Source organism: Taudactylus pleione, unplaced genomic scaffold (assembly GCF_031769625.1).
Source record: "Taudactylus pleione unplaced genomic scaffold, aTauple2 ptg000017l, whole genome shotgun sequence".
In the NCBI taxonomy this organism is placed as follows: Eukaryota; Metazoa; Chordata; class Amphibia; order Anura; family Myobatrachidae; genus Taudactylus; species Taudactylus pleione.
In genome coordinates this window covers 7555017-7573558 of record NW_028284419.1, presented here as the reverse complement: position 1 = coordinate 7573558, position 18542 = coordinate 7555017, and the positions used below count along the sequence as shown (strand labels likewise).

Sequence of the window (18542 nt, the reverse complement as noted above, 5' to 3'; positions counted from 1 at the left end):
AAATAAGACAAACTTTAAACTCAAACAAGACTAATCAGAAAATGACAAGATTACTTTCAGAAATCACAGTAACACTCATTAAACTTCTCTAATAAATCACCTCTCATCTACTACCGCAAACTACCTACTTACCATGTGGCAATTCTTGTACTGGTGGGAGTGGGTTTGTAGGAGGTTTGTGTTGTAGAAATTACATGTGGTATGTTTTTCACTATATAAAACCACCAGCAAATTTTAGTAAATATATGGTCTATTTTTAGTCAGTTTTATTATCGGTTATGTCACTTGTTTTCTTTGTAAATGTTAAAACCAACGACAAAACAGATGACAAAATTGACCAACATCACTGTCAGTTTTCAAATTACACTAGAAACCGATGGATACTAAAAAAAAATATTTTTTTAGACACTACCACACCATCAACTGTATACTGATCAGTTTTAGTCAGATTTGAAACAGAAGCAAAACTGTCAGTTAGTAAATTTACCCCTTAAAATCTCCTCTGAGATTTGTGAAGTTTATAAACACACAGTTTGTTCTTCAGCCTAAGGGGCCAATCTAATTATCTGCAATTATCTCATGAGTGCGAGTCACCGTGGCAACAGCTGCACTTTACAGCAGCATGAACTCACACTCCCATAGGGCTCAGAGCAAAATTGTGTGATATCATATAGATTGTAAGCTCCACTGGGGCAGGGACTGATGTGAGTGGCCAAATATGCTCTGTAAAGCGCTGCAGAATATGTGTGCACTATATAAAATAACTGGTAATAAATAATAAATATCGGACTCAGAGTGGGCTGTGAGGTGTATGAGTTCAGGTGCTGGATAATTGGAATGACCCCTTAGTGTTATTTTTGTGCACTTATTTGCCTGTTTTAAAGGTGAAACATCTAATGGTATATTTACTAAGAATTGTGTCGGTCCAAGATTGCATTCCCAAGCGTGTTTTGCCTGATTTTCAAATAAGGAAATTTTCTACAGGCAAACACTGGTGTAAAAAAACAATTCTATGTGCAAAACACGGCTTAATACATAAATAGGAAGTCAATACACCATCAAACCAACTCACAAGCCGTGTCAGACTGGGACATGAAGGGTCCACTAGGGGAATGTAATGTTAGGGGCCCGCTGCAACCTGTCAACCTGCCGCAGAACACATATTATTGTCCCCTCAAAAGGACCTTTAAGTACCAGCTGCATGAACCAGAGACTTGGGAAGTGTAGTTAGTACCGACACAGTATGGAACACAGGGCCTGATTCAGAGCCGGACGCTATTTGCGGATGCTCGTTCAGAAAAAGGGGCTGGCTATTTAAATTGAGCACTCGATCTTTGCGGTCTGTTGACGCCTCTATGTCTGAGTGAGCGAACGAAACATGAGCTCGCTATTTTGTAAAGACGCCCCTTGGCCGCTCGCATCATACGTCATCTCCGCTATATATTAGATTAATCAAGTACATCGAAAGGCGTATGAACTGCTCGCTATTCTTGTGGTAGCATTTTTCTACCGCAATCATGCGAGCAGTTCAGGCTAAAAGACAACCAAGTGATGTGGTCGATGACGCTGCTTTGTTAATTATGCACACCCTTAAACGCCCGTTTTGACCGTTAGGCACACCTGCGTTCGGATCTCCACTCCCCGTTTTCAAGCACCTTCCCCTGTTACCACCCACAAACGCCTCATTCTGTCTCTCAAATTAGCAGGCATTCGCTATTTTGCGAGCACACGATTTCTGACCGCACTGACTGGTGTGCGAACATCGCTCGGAGCGAACGAGCGGCCGCTTACGAGCGGCTCTGAATCAGGCCCACAGACAGGACAGACAGACACAATTTAAGTAACACAGTAAGGACAGGCAGACAGGTATGAAACACAGACCGGACAGGCAGATACTATAGATACAGTATGAAACAAAGACAGGAAAGGCAGACGTAGGATATAGAACACATATAGAACTGGCAAACACTGGGTATGGAACACAGACAGGACAGGCATCAAACATCTGACCGCTTGGCACTTATATTTGCTGTGCTGCTACATTTGTTACTGTACAGCTGGCAGCTAGATGGATCTCTGTGAAGCAGAGGGGAGGGAGGGCTGCAGGTGGAAGAGCAGAGCCCACTGCAGAGGCTTCCTCCTATTCCATCTATGCTGAAGCCCAACAGGACAGTCACTGCACTGCTGGTTGGCTCCTGCCCTGCATTCAGGACTCTTTCTGCTCTCTGCTGCTTGTGGGACTAGAAGGTCAAATCCCCCAGCTGTTGCTTCCCACATAACAGCAAGGGGTACCGAATCCACCACTTCTTACACAGTTTTAAAATTCTTAAAAAACAATTGCTGAATAGCCTCACACACACACACACTCTGCCTCCATAGCCTCACACACATGCTGCCCCCATAGCTCGCAAACACACTGCCCTCATAGCCTCAAACACTTTGCCCCAATAGCCTCAAACACACATGCTGCCCCCATGGCCTCACACACACACTGACCCCAGTGGCACACACTCACTGGCCTCATAGCCTTACCCCTTCAGAGATCACACTGCCCCACCTCAGAGATCATACTGCTCCTATACACAGACCTCCCCACCCATACAGCTCACACTGCCCTCACACACAGGCCCCCCTCAGATATCACACTGTTCCCACACACAGGTCCTCTCACAGATCACACTGCCCCCACAAACCGGCCCCCTTAGAGATCACAATGCCCCCACACACAGGCCCCCCTCAGAGATCACACTTACCCCCACAAAGGCCTCCTCACAAATCACACTGCCCCCGCACACAGGACCTCATTCAGAGTCTCTCGCTAGATGCGATCACTCACCCCAAGCGCATGCAAATTTGTCAAATTGACACAACAGGAAGAGATCTCTCGCCAAGGCATAAGCATGCCCACCATGTCTTAGCGAGCGGCCAGCATATGCCCAATCGCATAGGCAGAGCTGCCCACCAGCACACATCATCTCCAGGAAGTGTATTAAAACATTGGTACATTGAGGAGAATCAGAAGCGATCGCAGCGCTTGTGGTTGCCTTACCCTACCGCAAGCAATGTGAGGACTTCAGAACAGGCATGTGACATGTACTATGACGCTGTGTGTTAATTATGCACGCCTCTAAAATGGCAATGAAACACTCAGACACTCCTGCATTCACACCTCCACTCCCCCGTTATTAGTGCCCTGCCCCTGTTACCACCCACAAATGGCCTCTCCTGTCACTCATTTCACTGGGCTGTCTTTGCCTGCGATCGCACAGAGTAGTTTGCGCATGTGCACTGCAGACCAAAGCGTATGTATGCACGTACGCAAACCATTGGGCTGCTTGCAAGCGCACAGTGCTAGCGAGAGACTCTGAATGAGGTCCACAGTCCCCACTCATCACACCAGCCCCCCTCACAGATCATACTGCCCCCAAACACTGGAACTCCCTTCATAGATCATGCACACCCCCGCTCTCACATATCACACTGGCTTCTGCCACAGATCACACTGGCCTAGATCAGTCTAATGACTGGTTGGGATGGCAGACATGTATGCTGTGCAGAAAGCACCTCTCTCTCCCCCTTCCCCCAATCATGGTCTGCAAAGCCTGCCCCTGATTGTGGCCAGTGAAGATCTGCCCTCCCCTTTGGTTTTACAAAAAATCGTGTTTGCAAACACCATACTACATGGAGCAAACTTGGGCCAAAATAGTTTAAATGTGGTCTGTGCAGGCTTGTGTGTGCTATAGGTTAAAGAAAGTAAAAAAAAAATTTAAAATGGCATAGGGTCCCCTCCCCAAAGCATAACCAGCCCTGGACCTCTGAGCCCAGTCTGGAACAGGAAAATTTTCTATAACCTGCACTGGGATAAACTGAAAAAAATGGATTCCCCCCTACTTAGGGACACTCAGATCAGAGCTGAATGTCCATGGCTTTTCCTTTCACCCCTCATGGCAGTGAATGCAGGGAGTAAATAAAGAGTTAATAATATTGTTAATACAGGTGACCCACAAGTCCCAGCAAGGCTGTCCCAGCATATGACAGCAGCCGCTGATTGGCTAAGAGTGGTCTGACCCTTAGCCGATTATGGTTAAGATGCAGGAACTCTCATGGGTTCTGTCAGACACAAGGGAAGCAGTGTACAGTATATACAACAATTTATATACACTGCTTCTGTGTCCATTGGGATCAGATAATCAGTTCGTTCTTTTAAGAAGATCATATTGTACATGGACAAGAGGACCAATCAGTGCCAGGGAGAAGGTAAATATGTAGCATGAGTGTGAGTGGGTGTGTAATAAAGTGTTAAAACATGTGGCATGTGTGATATCTTTATTTTATATTTTCTTCACAGTGGGCGTACAGGTGGTTCTACAAGAGCCAGCAAGGCAGGCTTGCTGGAACCTTTAGTCTTATTGTGAAAAACAATAGTAGTACTATATTTAACCCATTACCCCTGCACCTACCACCACATGGGGTTCAGGGAAGAGCTGTGGTTGATCCTCAGGAGGGCAGACCCTATTTTTTTGGGGAGTCCCCACTTTCAGAGGATTACCAGCCCTGGGCTACCCAGTTTGGGTCTGGTTTACATTATGGCAAGGGGACCCCACATTGTGTGTCTCCCTGCCATAGTGTAGGCCCCCTGGCTGGTTCAGCCCAGTAATGGTTATAAGAAAATAGAGGGAACCTCCAATCGATTTTTCCACTTGATTTTCCTTTTCCAGATCAGGCTTAAAGGTCCAGGTCTGGTTGTGATTTTGGGGGGACCCCACACTATTGTTTTTTTTTTTTTTTCATTTTTAAACTATTCTTTTAAATAAAACTCAGAAGAACTAATCTGTGCATGCAGCTCACATCATTTCAGTCCAAATGTGGGTGAACTCACACATGATCAAACATGATGACATAGACCATCAAATGAAAATACACAGGCAAACGTGATTCTTAGTAAATTTGTGAGTTTGTTTGAGAAAAACTCACTAAAGTGCTAAGGATGAGTGAGACTCATCCTTAGCACATTAAATGTACATCTTGAGGAGAGTCTTACTTGTATTTAACACTAGATATTAGTGGTCACCACTTATGAATATACATGGATGTGTGCTATTCAAGTATTCATGTGTTGAACTCCATTCAACTCAATTATTAGAATTCTGCTCAACTCTTGGAGAGTTATTCGTATAGAAAACCTCATCAAAAGTATGCATACATTTTACATCCAATAATATCAGCCATGTTCCAGCAATTTTCCTCACCCTATACGAATAGTTACATATTAACGTTGAGATACTTTCATTAATGTGTTTTTCCAATTAAGAAAAGCTTAAAAATACTGCAAGTTTATTGTGGATTTTTTAGCACCTGTGCAAAGTTCCAGTGTTGTTATTTGATTTGCCAATTTATATCATGGAGGAAATCTTTGTTACATTTCAACATTTTAGCCAGACAGCTGCAAGCAACACCACAAAGTAATAAAACCAGAGAAAAAGCAATGCCAATGGTGATTTAGAATCCTGTTTTGCCACTCGCGTTCTCAGGGGCTTTTCAATGCGTTCTCATTGGGTCACAATGGCTTCTCGAGCTCCTGACCATTTTCCTGGACCAGACGCAGTTGGTAAGGATTGAAGGGGCTAAAAAAGACTTTGAATGCCAGAAGTGGGTCAGTTAGGAATATCTGGAAGATGTTTGGTTTCACCCCTATATCCGAAGCAAGATCATCCACATATGTAATGTAATTTGTACGTTGAAAGTTATTTTTAGCTGTTGCAAACTTTAATGGATAAGTAAAAATAATATTGAAATTAATTAACAGTTTTAATTTCAGCGTACAGTAGTTGTCAGCATTTTAAAATAATTTCCAGGGACAAACATGGAGCAGTCTAGGCTGACATTCATGCACGATACAGCTATCTTTGAGACACTACAAAATGTGAAACTCAACATGTTTTAAAGAAAATGTTTTAAGTCATCTAAACAAAAAAAAAAGATATAAGTGCTAAATCTTAACTGACAATTTACATTAAGCTGTATTTAGATAACATTTAATTAAATGTTAGACAGGTGACTCCAACTTGCAGTCAACAGCATTTCTCACATAGGAGTCACCTCTCTAACCTTTTTTCATGCAGAGCTGGGAGAACACAGGTCTGTGAAGCTGCCGGCACTTGCAGCATCATGCCTGCCAGACTAGCATCTCAGCCGTGGCTATTACATAACTGGGGAATAGCAGTTCAGAGCTGTGTAAGCCAGTTCCTGCCAGGCTCCATGTTCCACAGTAAGTAACAAGACATCTAAGTGTGAAGCTTTGGGATTTTGCTACTATGGGGTGAACACACCAAAAGAGGTATAGCTGCAATACTCCGAGATGTACTAGCCACGGAATGGCTGAGGTATTTGTAGACACAAATGGCAAAGGTACAGCTGAGTACACAAAGTGTGGAATTTTGATAGCGTGCCACAAGCTACACGGTAGCATTGACACTGTTTGTACAGAGAATATTGTGCAATAGAGTATACAGAGGTGTTGCCTCTGTTTTGGTAGCATGTAATGATACTGATTCCAATACAGGAAGCAGTCGGGAAGCCGACAGACGTAATCCTGACTGCCAGCTTCCCGACTGCTTAATCCCGGCAAGGCACTGACAGGCGTCTGTCATTAGACCTACTCCGGGAAACCGACAACCGGCTTACCAATCGAAGGTAAGCCGGGCACGGACAGCCACGGGGGGGAGAGTTAGGTTTAGGGTTCCCGAGGGGGACTTAGGGTTAGGCACCCCCCCGGGAGGTTAGGTTTAGGCTAGGGGAAGGGGGGTTAGGGTTAGGCACCCCCGGGGGGAGGTTAGGGTTAGGCACCCACCTGGGGGACTTAGGTTTAGGCTGCGGGGAATGGGGGGTTAGGTTTAGGCACTTAGAGGGGGATTAAGGTTAAGTACTTCGGGGGGAGGTTAGGGTTAGGTACCTCTAAGGGAGGGTTAGGGGGTAGAATTAGGTTGGTTAGTAGTTACCTTAGGACGATCAGGATTTCCTCCTGTGTCGGGCTGCCGCTTTTGGGATTTGAACCATGCGGCCAGCGGTAAATCATACTGATTCCTGAAATACACATGTGCTTGCACTTTAGGAACAGCGCATAGTGTGCAATGAAAGGCACGGATGTGTTCACACTGTGGGGACAGCTCATGAGAAGCATGGATGTTTTGTTACTGTTTTGACAGCACATAGCATGTAACGAGATACACATACAGTATGTGCTGGCAAATAGGAACAACATTTAGCATGCAACGAAAGGTATGGATGTGTTGGATCTGTGGTAGCAATGCATAACGTGCAATAAGATGCACAGAGTATATTGCAATTAGCCTGGATCTCAAAACAGACAGACAGCAATTATAACAGAGCACACATACACAGAGGTGATAAATGAAAACAGGTGGAGAGGAGGAACTGCAAACAGATGGAATTGATGCAACCAACTATCCTGGCACAAAATCTAAGACCCACACTAGACTTCACCAGGAATCCCGGCAAGAGGATATGGACTTTACTCAGTGAGGGCCCAGGTCGCTGCCCATTGAAAGCAACAGAGTACTTAGCTGGTATGAGATAACACGGCAGATTAAAATGCAGGTAAGGGTGTGCTGTTGTTGAGGAAACCAAATACTATAATTTAAACAATACTGGAAGAAAACTATACTTCAGAGTATAGTTCTGGAGCAGGAGCATCTACTGTATATAGAACACAACTGATACTGAGGAGGGCACTGAGCAGGTTCTTATATTGGCTGACTGATGGGTGATTCCCCGCATGAGTCATCATTGCTGGAGGTTAGTGGTAACACCTAAGAGATGTGCTATGTCATCTCTAGCCTGAGGCTAAGCCCAGCTGGGTTCTGTTATTGATTCTTGTTGGGAAGGTCAGCAATCAGTGGCCTGCTAAGTGTTGGAGGAGGGCCAGTGATGTCTATGACTGCTGTTACTGCCACTAAAGGTGGCCATACACAGTGAGATTCAAAAGTTGGTCAGATCAGTTGTACGATTTCCCTTGAAAATTCTTCCCTTCAGATACAGGACGATTTGTATTTAAAATGCAACTAATTCACATAAGACCATATGATTTGATCAATCACATCACATAATGTGTGTCAATACCTATACGATCAGTTGAAATCTCTCTGCAAAACCATCTGATCTGCAATCTGACTAGACGACGGCAGGGACACGCATCGGGGTTGCAGAAGACTCAAAATACAACTATTTGCAAATGATTTGTCTATCCAACCTGTAGAAACTGCCCAAATCATGTGATCAATTGTCCCGTGTATGGCCAGCATAAGAGATTTGTTTAATCTTGCCTGCAAGACCTATCTCAGACAAGGCTATTACATCTCCCGGAGAACAGTGGTACAGAGCTGTGTGAGCCTGTTCCTGCCAGGCTCTAAATTCGGCTGCAAGCAACAGGACATCCAAAAGATTTGTTTAACAACTTGATTAATTAATATATATTAATTAGTCAATATTCATCTAAGAATAATTTGTAAATACAAAACTGTGAATACTCACATTCATTTCTATATGGCTATCTTTTAAGTGAATGACTATATATTTTGCATAACAGCTTACAAATTGGCTAATATAAATATATCTTGTATAATCTACTTCCACCTTTCAAATAAGGTGTAACATCAGAGACTATACACTACCTATAGCCCTCCTACATAACGCAGTTTCCTGTGCAGACTACATACTATGTTTTATTATTCCTCATTATTTTTAATTTTTATATATGTACAACTTATATATTCTGTAACTTGCACATTTTATTTATTTTTGTATGTTAAATAAAGTATAATTAAACGTTATATAAATCTAGTTAAAGCCTTATTTAATTTTCTGTTTTGCTCTCATCTTTCTCTTTTGTTTTTTATACCACTTAGGGGCATATTTATCCATTATCGGTTTTCAGGCCTGAAAATTGTAATTTCTTATCAACACTTTTTGTGGCAATAAGAAATTGTATACTGTCCCAATGTATTAAAAGACACATACAGGGACAGGAGCTGTGAAAGGAGCCCGTCCCTGCAATGTGTTCATAGTGAAGTGACCGCAACAGAGGTCTCTTCACTTCTCTTTTAGGACTCCTGCACATGCATGGTCTACTGACCAGGCATGTGCGACGGCCATTGCCCGGGAGGCTTTGTAAATCTCACAGCTTTGCACCCCCAATAGAAACTGTGGGGCTGCGGCTGCTGTCAGAAATGGAGGGGCCACGGCAGACATGGGGATACTTGCCACGGTTTTGCCATTGTGCATTTCGGCGGACACTTAATATGAGGGTTTTTCCATTAAAACTTGTGTTTTCAGGGAATATCCTGGCTCCTTAAGGTGGTATCAGTCACCTTCAAGCAGCTGCTTTTCTAACTGAATATTGCTCAGCACCTTTTTTTTATTGTTTTTAGCCTTCTGTAGTGCACAAAAAAATAGATCAATGACATGAATGTCTGTGTTCATATGAATGAGAACACCATAATTCACTGCAAGTCACTTGAGATCGTACTACTTTAATGTGACTACTTCATATTATATAACCCCTTGTGCCAAAGTTTAAACTAATTACTTATTTAATTATATGTTAGTATAAATGAAGCTGATATGTGAATTTTGAGGAATCACAGGAATGTGAAAGCTGCCAATGGCAGGGTCCATAGTTTCACACGTATCCCACTATAGCCTACTTGCTGAATAGCCACGATGTGGGTGGGATGAAACGCCTGTGTTCACCTGACTACTCCCCATCACCACCCACAAATGGCACTTCCTGTCAATCACTCTGCCATGGGTCTGCAATCGGCAAATTGCGTGCATATAAGTAACTGCGATCCTTGCTGAATCAGGCCCTAAGTAACCTGTGCTCAACCATGGATCTCTCTAAAACTTGAACTGTTGGTGAGGCCTTGAAGACCGCGTTTGAGAACCTTTGGGTTAGGCTATGGGAGGGGAGGGTTAGGGATAGGCTATGGGGGGAAGGTTAGGGTTAGGCCATAGAGGGAGGGTTAGGATTAAGAATATACTTACCACTGGAAGTGCTGCTAGATCCACTGGAAATCATCATCACTTGACCACCGGACCTGCAGGACACTGCTGGAGCCTTCACACTTGCTGGAACAGGTAAATCACTAATAGACCACCTGGGGCATGATGACTGGTGACATGATCAATGCATGCCAAGCATGTCAACATTATGGTGATTTCAACATTATGACTGCCAACTTGATGAATGCTGACCCGACCCGTGTGTGAATGTCACTGCAGTTAAATGTAGTATAAATCATGCATACTTACAAAGAGAAGCAATGTTCTTGGATGCATTATAATGGAAGCAGTATTAAATATATAATTTATTTTTATTTTGTAACCATTATTAAACATTAAATATATAAAGGGAGTCTCTTATCTCACCATTTCTTTCTATTATTTTCATCCTTTATCATTTCCTCCTTCATTTCTTCTGCATTTGGAAGTTTGTGTAATCCTGAAAAATAATATTATTGTATAAAAATGTTTTACTGAGATATTGGTTAGGGCCAAGTTTTAGATACTGTTTATATTTTATCATTTTCCTTTAAGTTTTCTCATTATTATCACATCTTACCCTTAAAGAGTCTTGTAGCCCATCGAGACTGAAGTTCAGCAACAACCATGGTTGGCCCAACCGAGAGATTAAAGAAAATGAACGCTATTGTGGGATTTTCAGTGCCTAAAGGAATGATCTTTTTGTAGAAAGATCCTTTAGTTTCATCAGTCTTAACCACTGATTCATCCAGAAAAGGGCAACTGTAGCCATATCCTGTGGCAAGTATGACAACATCAAGATTGTTCATAACAGAACCATCTGCAAAATGGGCCGATGTCTCGGTGAATGATGTCACTTCTGGCTTGATGATAATTGAGCCTGATAAAACACGACTTGGAAGCTCTTTGCTTACTAAAGGCTCCCTCCATTCAATGCTATGATTAAAAATATAATTTTACACCATCAATAAAAAAAATACTGTGTCATTTCATTCAACAATCAATAATTAGATTACTGTATACAGTAAATGGACTAATCCTAAAACTTGGTTAAAATCCCAAGCAACAGTAAAAGTTATATGATTAGCCATATTGGACTGATCAAACTACTTAGCACTTGAGACAAGTGACTGGATTGCATAGGGCTGATTTACAGTGGTTGGCAGATGAGCACACACACAGTCTGGCAGCAATTATCTGCTGGTTCACAACAACTAAAGAAAAATAGGTTTCCACTTTGTGATGCATTTCATTAACAAGCAAATAGAAGTAAAATATATAATTTGATGCAGTAGTTCTCATCAGATCAATAGTAATTATCTACTGCTCAGAATTGAGGTACTGTTGTAACAATATTATCCACATTGAAATGTACTGCTCATCTGCATTAACTGGGTGTAACTCCTAGAGGCAACAAAAGTATTTTCCTCCAGACTGTCAGGGGTGGGAGGGTACCTAAGGAATACCAGGGCCCATAGCATAGGAAGAAATTAGCAGTATAAGAAAGAAATTCTGATTAGGACAGGTAAGGAACCTGGGATGGCTGCTGTGTGTGGTACTATTAGAGATCATGCTGGTGGTGTTCTGCCACTGATAGTCATTGCTTTATTCTGATTGCCAACTTTAATCCATATTAAATTGTGTTACTTTTGCTGCTTAGGCTAGCTTCTTATTACCCCTAATAGTCCTAATTTCAGTTTAAAATCAGCAACATTACATCATTTAAACTAGGGGTGAGCGGGTTCGGATTTCTGAAATCCGAACCCCCCCGAGCCCCCCCGATCCGAGTCCGATCCGAGTCAGGCTCGACTTTTCCCGCCTGACTCGGATTCTGAAATCGAGGCAAAACGTCATCTTCCCGCCTTCCGAGTCTCGCGGGTTTTGGATCCTATATAAGGTACCCACGTCGGCGCCATTTTCTCACTCGGCTGTGGACAGTGAAGAGGGAGGGTGGGAGTTAGGGCTGTGTAGTGTAGTGTAGTGTAGTGCTGCTGTTGTCCACTACTTCAAAGTCCATAGGGGCTGGCTGTGTTGTGCTGTGCTGCTGTTGTTAATAGGGGCTGTGTCCACTACTTCAAAGTCCATAGGGGCTGGCTGGACTGTGTTGTGCAGTCAGTTCTCCATAGGGGCTGTGTCCACTCCAAAGTCCTGTGCAGTGTCCCAGTCCTAAAGAGGTGCTGTAGTGTTGTCCAGGGGGTGCTCTGTCCATCAGGGGTGCTCCCCCCAAGTGCTAAAAATATAATATATTTTCTGTGTTTGTGAATTGTGTGCGCAGTAGCCGCACGTGCATCAACAAAGTAGTGCCAAGCGTGCGCCTGTGTCATAAGTAAAGGGCCGGCTGGCTTGACCGTTAAAGGGTGCTGTAACCCCCGAAAGTACACTCCAGTCCAAACCAAAAAAAAATTATTTTCTGTGTTTGTGAATTGTGTACGCAGTAGCCGCACGTGCATCAACAAAGTAGTGCCAAGCGTGCGCCTGTGTCATAAGTAAAGGGCCGGCTGGCTTGACCGTTAAGGGTGCTGTAACTCCCGAAAGTACACTCCAGTCCAAACCAAAAAAAAAATTATTTTCTGTGTTTGTGAATTGTGTGCGCAGTAGCCGCACGTGCATCAACAAAGTAGTGCCAAGCGTGCGCCTGTGTCATAAGTAAAGGGCCGGCTGGCTTGACCGTTAAAGGGTGCTGTAACCCCCAAAAGTACACTCCAGTCCAAACCAAAAAAAAATCATTTTCTGTGTTTGTGAATTGTGTGCGCAGTAGCCGCACGTGCATCAACAAAGTAGTGCCAAGCGTGCGCCTGTGTCATAAGTAAAGGGCCGGCTGGCTTGACCGTTAAGGGTGCTGTAACCCCCGAAAGTACACTCCAGTCCAAACCAAAAAAAAAATTATTTTCTGTGTTTGTGAATTGTGTGCGCAGTAGCCGCACGTGCATCAACAAAGTAGTGCCAAGCGTGCGCCTGTGTCATAAGTAAAGGGCCGGCTGGCTTGACCGTTAAGGGTGCTGTAACCCCCGAAAGTACACTCCAGTCCAAACCAAAAAAAAATTATTTTCTGTGTTTGTGAATTGTGTGCGCAGTAGCCGCACGTGCATCAACAAAGTAGTGCCAAGCGTGCGCCTGTGTCATAAGTAAAGGGCCGGCTGGCTTGACCGTTAAGGGTGCTGTAACCCCCGAAAGTACACTCCAGTCCAAACCAAAAAAAAAATTATTTTCTGTGTTTGTGAATTGTGTGCGCAGTAGCCGCACGTGCATCAACAAAGTAGTGCCAAGCGTGCACCTGTGTCATAAGTAAAGGGCCGGCTGGCTTGACCGTTAAGGGTGCTGTAACCCCCGAAAGTACACTCCAGTCCAAACCAAAAAAAAAATTATTTTCTGTGTTTGTGAATTGTGTGCGCAGTAGCCGCATGTGCATCAACAAAGTAGTGCCAAGCGTGCGCCTGTGTCATAAGTAAAGGGCCGGCTGGCTTGACCGTTAAAGGGTGCTGTAACCCCCAAAGTACACTCCAGTCCAAACCAAAAAAAAAATTATTTTCTGTGTTTGTGAATTGTGTGCGCAGTAGCCGCACGTGCATCAACAAAGTAGTGCCAAGCGTGCGCCTGTGTCATAAGTAAAGGGCCGGCTGGCTTGACCGTTAAAGGGTGCTGTAACCCCCGAAAGTACACTCCAGTCCAAACCAAAAAAAAATTATTTTCTGTGTTTGTGAATTGTGTGCGCAGTAGCCGCACGTGCATCAACAAAGTAGTGCCAAGCGTGCGCCTGTGTCATAAGTAAAGGGCCGGCTGGCTTGACCGTTAAGGGTGCTGTAACCCCCGAAAGTACACTCCAGTCCAAACCAAAAAAAAAATTATTTTCTGTGTTTGTGAATTGTGTGCGCAGTAGCCGCACGTGCATCAACAAAGTAGTGCCAAGCGTGCGCCTGTGTCATAAGTAAAGGGCCGGCTGGCTTGACCGTTAAAGGGTGCTGTAACCCCCGAAAGTACACTCCAGTCCAAACCAAAAAAAAATAATTTTCTGTGTTTGTGAATTGTGTGCGCAGTAGCCGCACGTGCATCAACAAAGTAGTGCCAAGCGTGCGCCTGTGTCATAAGTAAAGGGCCGGCTGGCTTGACCGTTAAGGGTGCTGTAACCCCCGAAAGTACACTCCAGTCCAAACCAAAAAAAAAATTATTTTCTGTGTTTGTGAATTGTGTGCGCAGTAGCCGCACGTGCATCAACAAAGTAGTGCCAAGCGTGCGCCTGTGTCATAAGTAAAGGGCCGGCTGGCTTGACCGTTAAAGGGTGCTGTAACCCCCAAAGTACACTCCAGTCCAAACCAAAAAAAAAATTATTTTCTGTGTTTGTGAATTGTGTGCGCAGTAGCCGCACGTGCATCAACAAAGTAGTGCCAAGCGTGCGCCTGTGTCATAAGTAAAGGGCCGGCTGGCTTGACCGTTAAAGGGTGCTGTAACCCCCGAAAGTACACTCCAGTCCAAACCAAAAAAAAATTATTTTCTGTGTTTGTGAATTGTGTGCGCAGTAGCCGCACGTGCATCAACAAAGTAGTGCCAAGCGTGCGCCTGTGTCATAAGTAAAGGGCCGGCTGGCTTGACCGTTAAGGGTGCTGTAACCCCCGAAAGTACACTCCAGTCCAAACCAAAAAAAAAATTATTTTCTGTGTTTGTGAATTGTGTGCGCAGTAGCCGCACGTGCATCAACAAAGTAGTGCCAAGCGTGCGCCTGTGTCATAAGTAAAGGGCCGGCTGGCTTGACCGTTAAAGGGTGCTGTAACCCCCGAAAGTACACTCCAGTCCAAACCAAAAAAAAATTATTTTCTGTGTTTGTGAATTGTGTGCGCAGTAGCCGCACGTGCATCAACAAAGTAGTGCCAAGCGTGCGCCTGTGTCATAAGTAAAGGGCCGGCTGGCTTGACCGTTAAGGGTGCTGTAACCCCCGAAAGTACACTCCAGTCCAAACCAAAAAAAAATTATTTTCTGTGTTTGTGAATTGTGTGCGCAGTAGCCGCACGTGCATCAACAAAGTAGTGCCAAGCGTGCGCCTGTGTCATAAGTAAAGGGCCGGCTGGCTTGACCGTTAAAGGGTGCTGTAACCCCCAAAGTACACTCCAGTCCAAACCAAAAAAAAAATTATTTTCTGTGTTTGTGAATTGTGTTCGCAGTAGCCGCACGTGCATCAACAAAGTAGTGCCAAGCGTGCGCCTGTGTCATAAGTAAAGGGCCGGCTGGCTTGACCGTTAAAGGGTGCTGTAACCCCCGAAAGTACACTCCAGTCCAAACCAAAAAAAAATTATTTTCTGTGTTTGTGAATTGTGTGCGCAGTAGCCGCACGTGCATCAACAAAGTAGTGCCAAGCGTGCGCCTGTGTCATAAGTAAAGGGCCAGCTGGCTTGACCGTTAAGGGTGCTGTAACCCCCGAAAGTACACTCCAGTCCAAACCAAAAAAAAAAATATTTTCTGTGTTTGTGAATTGTGTGCGCAGTAGCCGCACGTGCATCAACAAAGTAGTGCCAAGCGTGCGCCTGTGTCATAAGTAAAGGGCCGGCTGGCTTGACCGTTAAAGGGTGCTGTAACCCCCGAAAGTACACTCCAGTCCAAACCAAAAAAAAATTATTTTCTGTGTTTGTGAATTGTGTGCGCAGTAGCCGCACGTGCATCAACAAAGTAGTGCCAAGCGTGCGCCTGTGTCATAAGTAAAGGGCCGGCTGGCTTGACCGTTAAGGGTGCTGTAACCCCCAAAAGTACACTCCAGTCCAAACCAAAAAAAAAATTATTTTCTGTGTTTGTGAATTGTGTGCGCAGTAGCCGCACGTGCATCAACAAAGTAGTGCCAAGCGTGCGCCTGTGTCATAAGTAAAGGGCCGGCTGGCTTGACCGTTAAAGGGTGCTGTAACCCCCGAAAGTACACTCCAGTCCAAACCAAAAAAAAATTATTTTCTGTGTTTGTGAATTGTGTGCGCAGTAGCTGCACGTGCATCAACAAAGTAGTGCCAAGCGTGCGCCTGTGTCATAAGTAAAGGGCCGGCTGGCTTGACCGTTAAAGGGTGCTGTAACCCACAAAGTACACTCCAGTCCAAACCCCCAAAAAAATTATTTTCTGTGTTTAGCCGCACGTATATATCAAATCGATATAACATAAATGGAGGACCAAACTTTCTCCGATAAAAATAAAATAGAGAAAGATCAAGAACCACTTCCTCCTAGTGCTGAAGCTGCTGCCACTAGTCATGACATAGACGATAACATGCCATCAATGTCGTCTGCCAAGGCCGATGCCCAATGTCATAGTAGAGGGCACATACAATCCCAAATGGCAAAGTTCAGGAAAATGACCTTGAAAAAGACATTTAAATCAGCTGAAGAGAAACGTAAACTTGCCAATATGCCATTTACGACACGGAGTGGCAAGGAACGGCTAAGGTCGATCCCTAGTATGTTCATGACTAGTGGTTCAGCTTCACATGACGATGGAAGCCCTCCTCCCACTAAAAAAATCAAAAGAGTTAAGCTGGCAAAAGCACAGCGAAGAACTGTGCTTTCTAAGAAGATATCACAAATCCCCAAGGAGAGTCCAAGTGTGGTGGTGGTTGCGATGCCTGAACTTCCCAGCACTGGACGGGAAGAGGTGGCTCTTTCCACCATTTGCACGCCCCCTGCAAGTGCTGAAAGGAGCACCCACAGTCCACTTGCTGATATGCAAATTGAAGATGTCACTGTTGAAGTACAACAGGATGAGGAAACTGGTGTAGCTGGCGCTGAGGAGGAAGTTGGCGAGGAGGATTCTGATGGTGATGTGGTTTGTTTAAATCAGGCTCCGGGGGAGACAGTTGTTGTCCGTGGGATGAAAAAGCCCATCACGGTCATGCCTGGGCAGAAGACCAAACATTCCACCTCTTTGGTCTGGCAATATTTCTATCCAAATCCGGACAACAACTGTCTTGCCATATGTACCATATGTAAAGGTGAAATAAGTAGGGGTAGGGACGTCAACCACCTAGGAACATCCTCCCTTATACGGCACCTGCATCGCGTTCATAAAAAGTTACTGTCAAGTTCAGAAACTTTGGCTAAGACCGTAAGCAGTCCAGGGACACCTAAATCCCGTTGTCCTGTTGTATCCAAGCGCCTGCAAACCACACCGTCAACTCCCTCCTCGTCAATTTCCTCCTTAGTTAGGATCGGAAGTAGTCCTGCAGGCCATGTCACTGGCATGACTGACTCTCCTATCCGGGATTCCTCCGGAGGATCCTGCATCGCTACGCCTACTGCTGCCGCTGCTGCTGTTGCTGCTGCTGGGAGTCGTTCATCATCCCAGAGAGGAAGTAGGAACATCACTACTTTTACTAAACAATTGACCCTCCAACAGTCCTTAGCGAGGAGGATGAAGTACGACAGCAGTCATCCTGAAGCAAAACGTATAACTGAGGCCTTGACTGCTATGTTGGTGTTAGACGTGCGTCCGGTATCCGCCATTAGTGCAGTGGGATTTAGACAATTGATGGAGGTAGTGTGTCCCCGGTTCCAAATCCCGTCTAGATTCCACTTCACTAGGCAGGCGATACCGAGACTGTACAGAAACGTCAGAAAAAGTGTCCTCAGTGTCCTGAAAAATGCCGTTGTACACAATGTCCACTTAACCACGGACATGTGGACAAGTGGAACAGGGCAGACTAAGGACTATATGACTGTGACAGCCCACTGGGTAGATGTATCACCTTACGCAGCAACAGCAGCAGCGTCACCAGTAGCAGCATCTCAGAAATGCCAGCTCGTTACAAGGCAGGCTACGCTGTGTATCACCGGTTTCAGTAAAAGGCACACCGCCGACAACCTCTTAGAGAAACTGAGGGAAATCATCGCCCAGTGGCTTACCCCACTTAGACTCTCCTGGGGATTTGTGATATCTGACAACGCCACCAATATTGTGCGGGCATTACATCTGGGCAAATTCCAGCACGTCCCATGTTTTGCTCACACAATAAACTTGGTGGTGCAGAATTTTCTGAAAAGCGACAGGGGCGTGCAGGAGACGCTTTGGGTGGCCCGAAAAATTTCTGGCCACTTTCGCCATTCAGCGACTGCGTGCCGAAGACTGGAGCGCCAGCAAACACTCTTGAACCTGCCCCGCCATCACCTGAAGCAAGAGGTTGTGACGCGGTGGAACTCAACCCTCTATATGCTTCAGAGGATGGAGGAGCAGCAAAAGGCCATACAAGCCTATACATCCACCTATGACATAGGCAAAGGAGGGGGTATGCACCTGACTCAAGCGCAGTGGAGAATGATTTCCGTGTTGTGCAAGGTTCTCCAGCCCTTCGAACTTGCCACACGTGAAGTCAGTTCAGACACTGCCAGCTTGAGTCAGGTCATTCCCCTCATCAGGCTTTTGCAGAAGCAGCTGGAGAAAGTGAAGGAGGAGCTAAGACGGAGCGATTCCGCTCGGCATGTGGGACTTGTGGATGAAGCCCTTCATTCGCTTTGCCAGGATTCCA

The 18542-nt window shown here is 44.8% G+C and overlaps 1 pseudogene; it reads right to left on the bottom strand.

The window, feature by feature from the left end:
- Positions 1–5423: 5423 nt before the first annotated feature.
- The window catches only part of LOC148540776 (dimethylaniline monooxygenase [N-oxide-forming] 2-like), a 42785-nt pseudogene continuing 29666 nt past the window's right edge, over positions 5424–18542 (bottom strand).